Source organism: Euprymna scolopes, chromosome 5 (genome assembly GCF_053919585.1).
Source record: "Euprymna scolopes isolate OS-2025 chromosome 5, ASM5391958v1, whole genome shotgun sequence".
Classification (NCBI taxonomy): domain Eukaryota; kingdom Metazoa; phylum Mollusca; class Cephalopoda; order Sepiida; family Sepiolidae; genus Euprymna; species Euprymna scolopes.
Window position 1 is genome coordinate 165151644 of NC_136486.1, and position 7554 is coordinate 165159197.

The 7554-nt window shown below is 35.5% G+C and overlaps 1 long non-coding RNA gene and 1 pseudogene across 1 annotated transcript in view; one reads left to right on the forward strand and one right to left on the reverse strand.

The window, feature by feature from the left end:
* The window catches only part of LOC145277107 (uncharacterized), a 314963-nt gene that overhangs the window by 231841 nt on the left and 75568 nt on the right, over positions 1-7554 (reverse strand). The window lies entirely within an intron of this gene.
* Positions 2123-2239, forward strand: LOC145277146 (5S ribosomal RNA; annotated as a pseudogene).

A 7554-nucleotide genomic window follows, 5' to 3' on the forward strand; every position in this document is an offset into this window, starting at 1 on the left:
CACCAGACTATCCATTCATGTGAAATCACCTTTTTCTTCACCATATTCCCTCTGCTTCACTTTTTGTTATCAAGTAAGATCTTTGACTTACTTGCAGTTTCATCAAATACTTTTGTATGCAAAATCCGATCCCGCATTTTGCTAATTCCTACCCTCTGATGAGAAGGAAAGTATTTCTTCGAAACTCAGCGGATTAAGGACTATCCACTTATTCAGTGTTTCCTTTTCAGATTAAATATGTTTTTAACTCTTTTTCAAAGTGATTTTTAACATGTTTTATTAACTATTTGCTCTCTCTCTCTCTCTCTCTCTCTCTCTCTCTCTCTCTCTATATATATATATATATATATATATATATATATATATATATATATATATATATATGTTCAGCATTTTTTCCTCTGAAGCATATTTCATTAAATAAAATTGACGTTTTTTTGTCTATTAATTCTATTTTTGATCGTTTCCAACTTCTGAATAATGGTCTTCACTTCTGGCAGAAACTGGCTGATGTAATCGCCATATTTGTCATAAGTCCAGGTACTTTCTGGATTCATTGTCAGGGATAGATTAATCTAACTAGTTTTGAACAAGTAATATAAATTTTATATCAATCAATCAATCAATCAATAAGGGTTTTATCACTCAATGAGGAACCCCTCCCTGGACTTTAGCCATCTAAATCTGTCCCGGGCTATCCACAGCCATGTGGAACCCATGTGTTACCCATGTGTTGTATAAGGTCGTCCCTCCATCTTGTTCTTGGTCTTCCCTTATGTTCACGAGGTGTCCATTCCGTTGTCCTGATCGACCATCTGTTGTCATGTTGTCTGCCCGTCTGTGTTTGGATGTTTTGATGGCAGTATTGGTGGCAATAACTCTTGTTTGTTGGTGGATCCAGATGTTTGTCTTTCTGTCTTGTAGGGTGATGCCTAACATTATCCTCTCCATCTTCCTTTGTGCTACTGCCAAGATTTTACTTTGGTGAGTTGTTGGGGCCCATGTTTCACTACCGTAGATCATCACAGGTAGTATATATTCATTGAAGATCTTCCCTTTGATTGACATATTTGCTTTTCGGCTTCTCATAATATTCTCCACTTTCCCAAAAGCTGCCCATCCCAATGCTATCATTCTCTTTATCTCACGGAGATGTCCATCTTTCGTAATTTTCTTTCCTAAGTAGATGTAGCTGTCAACTTCCTCAATGGTCTTTCCATCAGCAATTATCGGCGCCAATAATTGTCCAAATTTTATATATATATATATATATATATATATATATATATATATATATATATATATATATATATATATCGTGTATATTTTTTCATTAGTCAATTATTTTAATAACTTTACAAAAATTTCAGGATGTTATTACTATAGGTAAAGTTTATTTTATTACAACAGATATGGCGATTATATCAGCCAGTTTCTGCCAAAAGTGAAGTTGGAAAGAATCAAAAATAGAATTAATAGACAAAAATCGCCTATTTAATTTGATGAAAATATATAAATCCTTATATCTATAAAAGTGAGAATGTATGAGAACACTTCTCAACCTACATACTCAATGAATTTATTGATCTACAGACTTGTAATTTGGTATATAAAATAATCAGACATGTGGAAAACTTTTTAATCGATTTTCATTCGAAGAAGGGCTGCTAATGAGTGAAAATCGAATAATTGGTACTTGTGGGGGGGTGATCTGATTTTTATCTGCTTTTAACTATTTCACGAATGCGCACGTGCAGCCGTGAAACATGACAGCTTCTTTATATTAAAAATAGGGGGGGTTTGAAAACACTTTGTAAAGATCGTGTCATGCTGGTCTAATGGCTATCATACTTGACTCACTGTCTTTAGGTCTTGGTTTCGATCTCAGCTCGATTATTTTTTTTTTTGTTTTTGTTTTTACTGTTTAAAAAAAACATAATACTCACATGCACATGTCTGAATTTCTTTCCGCTTTTTTTTTTACTTCATTTTTTAAAAAGGAATTTAATGTTACGTTTAATACCTACAGCATTTCTGTTTATAATAATTAAGAGTTTTGCATTAATTAAAATATAATATTTATGCGTATTCTATGACTGGGCAACACCAGGCGGTCTGCTAGTATTACGGCATAATCACGTTGACACACCAGTTCTCATCAGATCACAGAAGTTAAGCAACATTGAGCCTGGTTAGTACCAGATGGGTGACCTTTTGGGAATTCTAGGCGCTGTATGTGCTCTCCGCTTATCTCGGCATTTGTTTCCAGTCGTCCTGTACATGCACTTCACTTGCCACTGGTATTTAACAATGTCGGCTAAGGAGAGGTTTTGTTGGAGATCGCACACTTCCTGCCACAAAAATTTCACGCACATGCACCCCTTCGTGGGTATCCATAGTCTGTCAAAGACTGAAGGAGCCTGTTTATATATATATATATATACTACACTGACGAGCGGTAATGACCTCGAAACACGCATGTACGTAGATTACTGTTTTAAAAATAATAAATAAATAAAAATGTTATATACGTCCAAATTAAAAAGGGCGACTTTCTAAGTAAATAAAAAAAATGAGCTCTGAGGCGGAGCCAATATTAACCGTATGTATCGCTTGAAAAAACAACAATAGCAAAATCTAAATTTATAAGCGATAAAAATAAACAGTATAATTAATCTAGGGATCATGGCCTAACGGTTAAGGCACCGGACTGTGGTAAACATGGTCTGAGGTTCGATCCCTCGAAACAGTTGAACTACGCTGACGAGAGGTAATGACCTCGAAACACACGTGTACGTAGATTACTGTTTTTAAAAATAATAAAATAAATAAAAATGTTATATACGTCCAAACAAATTAAAAAGGGCGACTTTCTAAGTAAATAAAAAAATGAGCTTCGAGGCGGAGCCAATATTAACCGTATGTATCGCTTGAAAAAACAACAATAACAAAATATATATATATATATATATATATATATATATATATATATATATATATATATATATATATATATAATAACTGCATACAGTCCTATGATGAGTAGAATTAATTCCTTGTACAGAATAGTTTTGCATCACTTTTATGTCCCCTGGTGGAAATTAAAATCATGATAAAATGCTAATAAACCCAATGTCTGGAAGAAAATAGAATAGATTGAATGTTGAAGATCAATTGTGAATAGCATCTAGCGAATGTCAGACAATCAACGATAAACGATTTTAAATCCATACAATTTAATATTGAACCTTACTATCCATCAATATCAATTGAAATTATAGGCAAAGCATTGGAGAGGACATCTAAATTTGCAAACATTGCAAAACTAGAAACAAATAGAATTAAACAAGCGAGGGCAAATATTAAAGAATCCTAGGGACACTGTAGAAAAGGAAAGATAGAAACCTGAATTTTTATGCAACAATGGGGTTAGCTGACTTATCGTAGCTAATAAACCTGGTAGGTCTATACATTTTACTGAAAATGAAACGTGAGATGCTGATGTTGACGATGAGGATAATATAGAGACGATGCATTAAAAGAATTTTACACAACATTTTCAAAATCTAATACTTAATATTACATCACATATTAATGATAAAGTAGTCAATTTCCTATATTTAACATTAACTCTTTATAATGATACTGGTGAAGCATAAACGTAACCATATATTATATTATGTAGGTTAACAGTAATAACATCCAAACTTGATTAAAAAATCAATCGTCCCAAGCAGATCCAAGAAAATCTTCAGATCATCGGTCGATACATAAATATTCAGAGAAAATAAACAATATTACAGTGAGACCTTAAAAAAATACAGACTATGAGGATAAAATTAATTTTCTTAAAGAAATAAAAAGTTACAGAGCATGAATAATAACGTGGCTAAAAAAAAAATAAAAGTCTTATATCGTGTATATATATATATATATATATATATATATATATATATGTAATTTTTTAAATATAATTATCCACTGACATGTGTTTCGTCGTCTACGACTCATCAGAGTGGCTGAATCTAGCAAGATAAGAAATCGGGACCTAATGATAAGAAGTCTAAGCCTCTTCCATTGAGCTATCTCGCACGACTACTAAAATATTGTGTTTTTACGTAGATGTTGTTTATTTGTTTTTGTTAACGATACTTTTTTGAATGAATTCAATTATTTATATGAAAGTGCATTTTTACCTAAATGCGAGTTGGGAATTATTTTCCCTTTGACCAATTTGGTACCCCCAAATGGGGAGCGACATATGTATTATTTTTAAAATATAATTATCCACTGACACGTGTTTCGTCGTCTACGACTCATCAAAGTGGCTGAATCTAGCGAGATTCTAAATTGGGGCACAATGATAAGAATTGCGGGCGAATGAATACACAAATTATGAAGCCTCTTCTCAAATGATTCCAAAAAATAACAAATAAAAATAATCACTATTGTACTCTAATCAAGCATGTCTCTGACAGCATAGATGCAGCACTCACCTAAAATACTAGCACCGAGGTATATGAATTTGGTGATTTTAATGTCCACAACAGTAATTAGCTTGGTTTCTCGATTTATACACAGCTGGTATCAACACGCATAGTTTCACTATGTCTTATTTCCTTTACACAGATTGTCACATTCCTGACCCACATCCCAGATTGTGAATACCAGCAAGCCTCATTTCTTAATCTATTCCTAACTACAGTACCTGTTCTCTAGGGTTTGTAAAATTATAGCTTAAAACACCAAACTTTGCAAGTGGGCTTTTTTTTTTGTTTATTTTTTTGTTTGTTTTTTTTCATACACATGTGCCTATTTTACTGATGGGTGTTTACTAATTAAGCATTAGCAAAATACTGCTCTACAAAACATGCCACACCTTCTTTCCTAGTTTCCACGTGTCAGTAGCAGAAAGACCTTTTTTTCTTTGAGGTGAGATTTTTTTGTGGCATTACTATTACATTCCCCTCTGATCCTATAAACGTACATGAAACATTAAACAGGTGGTCGTTTGTGAAGTGTGCTTTTTTACTGGTTCATCTTGTTACTGGTTCTTTATTACAAACGTCATCAGAAGAGGCACCAATCTGCATTCATGCTGGATGCCTGTTCACCTGGTCTCTTTCTAAATGTCACAATTCTTTCCCTTACATTCTCTGAAGACATGTCAAAACAAACCATCAGCAGACCTGGTTCCATTATTAGTCAGAGATCTTTCACATAGCGTGGCATTCCATTAACTGATATCTTCTGTGTACTGGTAATTCTGATCACATGCTCCACTCCATACTTTGTGGGACATCGTCCATGTAGAACCTTTACCCACACTCAGTCACTCATTTTGAAGACAGTTTGCTGTTGATTGTGTAACGGCACTGATGTTCCATTGATTCCTTTCAAGCCATATTAGCAAATGCTGTAGCAGACGATACGTCATCCTTTGGCATAATGTTGAACCAGTATACTGTTTTCGGTATAGTACACCGTTTTCTGCCAGCAATCACCAGATACGCCCAAGGATGGAATACAGTTGCCACATATGGGCAGGAGCTGCTAGAAAAGACTTGTCCTGCCTTGATAGGGTTCAAAATAGACTTCGTGACCTGGTGGGAGATGTCCTTTCTCTTCGCTGCAACCTCTATGTCACAGAAGAGATGTTGGGAGTTTGTCTCTGCTTTATCGTTATTTTCATGGAAATTGTTCAACTGAGCTTCAATCTATGATCCCCCTCGCCAAACTTTCACAAGAAACACTCGTCTAGCTGAAAACACTATCAATAATTCCCCCCCACTCTTTATCTGTGCCTAAACCTAAACATAGATTCCATGATCAAAGTTTCTTTCTTAGAACTGCACGCCTGTGGAATTGTCTTCCGTTTTCCTGCTTTCCAGCCGTCTATAATATGGTTGTCTTCAAGTCCAACGTGAGCAAGTTTCTGATGAGCTGTTCCACTTAAGTTAACAAATTTACCGAACTTCCATTACTATTGATTACTATATTGTCCTTTTGACTACTGTACACTCTTTAACCCTTATCCTTGAATGGCCTATCGGCCTTGATAAGTGGTGACGCCTATGTAAAAAAAAAAATCCTTTTTATAGCTCGATGGGAATATACGCACAGCAGAATCGAAGTCAGATTCTCAGATCATCTAGGAAGATTTTGAACAACCTGCTCTGAAAGGCGATGTCATTATCCATCAGAATCTCTGTCAGCAGGACTCGCTGGTAAAAGGGCAGCTTAAACTGGTTGGTTACACTTTTCACATCTTGCCGAGGGAAAATAGCAAACCAAATGAGACGGCAGTCAATCAATCTAAAAAAATTAGCCCCACTGCAATCCATCACTACTTGCTGTCACGTTTGTTTCACGTCTAAAGCATCCTTTAACCAGTGTATGAGTGACAGATCCATCGGTTGATATTCTTCACATTTTCTGACGATGGTTTTTATGGCAGCGTTAGAAAGCTCATGGTCAATCTCTTTCGCAAAGTAGAGTATCCATCTCATACCAGAGTGACCACTTAATTGGTAAACAATCTTAATCTGGTCAAACAAGACTGAGCTCACGGATGCAATGCAGGCAGATTGCACAGGCTCAGTGTTCCTCTTAATTGCATCAGTTGAGACATTGGTCTGCCTTGTTTTCACTAGATCTGACCAAGGATCCATCAACAACACATATTTCTTCACCAATTTTATTATCATCTCAAGCCATCATCGAATGAGCATCTCACTCGTTGCTCTGGTTTTTATCTAGGCCCTGCCGGTAGGAGTATCTGAGATCGATTGATGTATACAAACAGAATCAGTGAATAAGTGCAAGGGATTGCCCGGTTTATTGCTTTAATAATTGAGTTCCGCGGGATTAATATGCTAACATCCCTTTTCTGAAGGATATAATCATAAAGCATCCTCTACTACAACTTTATCATATAATAACGACATACCAGTAGTGAGAGGGTTTGTGTCAATCCATATGCTAAGGTTGTGGTTGTCAATGCACCTTTTGCCCCGTGCCAGTTTTCTTTGTGTGCTCTGGTGAGAAACTCTTTAATCATGGTGTTTAGAAAGGCGTCGTCTACTTTGTCATCTCACCAAATGGAAATGTCAGATGTTCTACGCCTGACGAATGCCGCAGCAACATGAAGCCAACCACATATGGGAAGGTGCTTAATAAACTTGTCACATAACGAAAATATATTCTGTTGCATGATGACACGAGGCATGTCTGGGAGTTTGTTCTCCCTTCTTCTATACAGAGCATTATCTTCTCTCCAAGCCTGCAAACCAAGCACTTCTGCAACATCTTTTAACAACTTTTGGTACAAAAAAAAAAAAATATATACCAACGTGCACGGCAAATCCATTTTAAAATACAATATGTATTGTCAAAAAGATAGGCACCGTCGATGGATTATCAAGATTGATACCTAACTATTACTAATAGTATTAGGAACCGCTCGAAGACACAGTAATAGCGATGCTAAGAGACGAAAGTGAATTGCAGAGTTTGCAATGCAATATTATTAAAGAATTTCCGGTTAGAAGACGT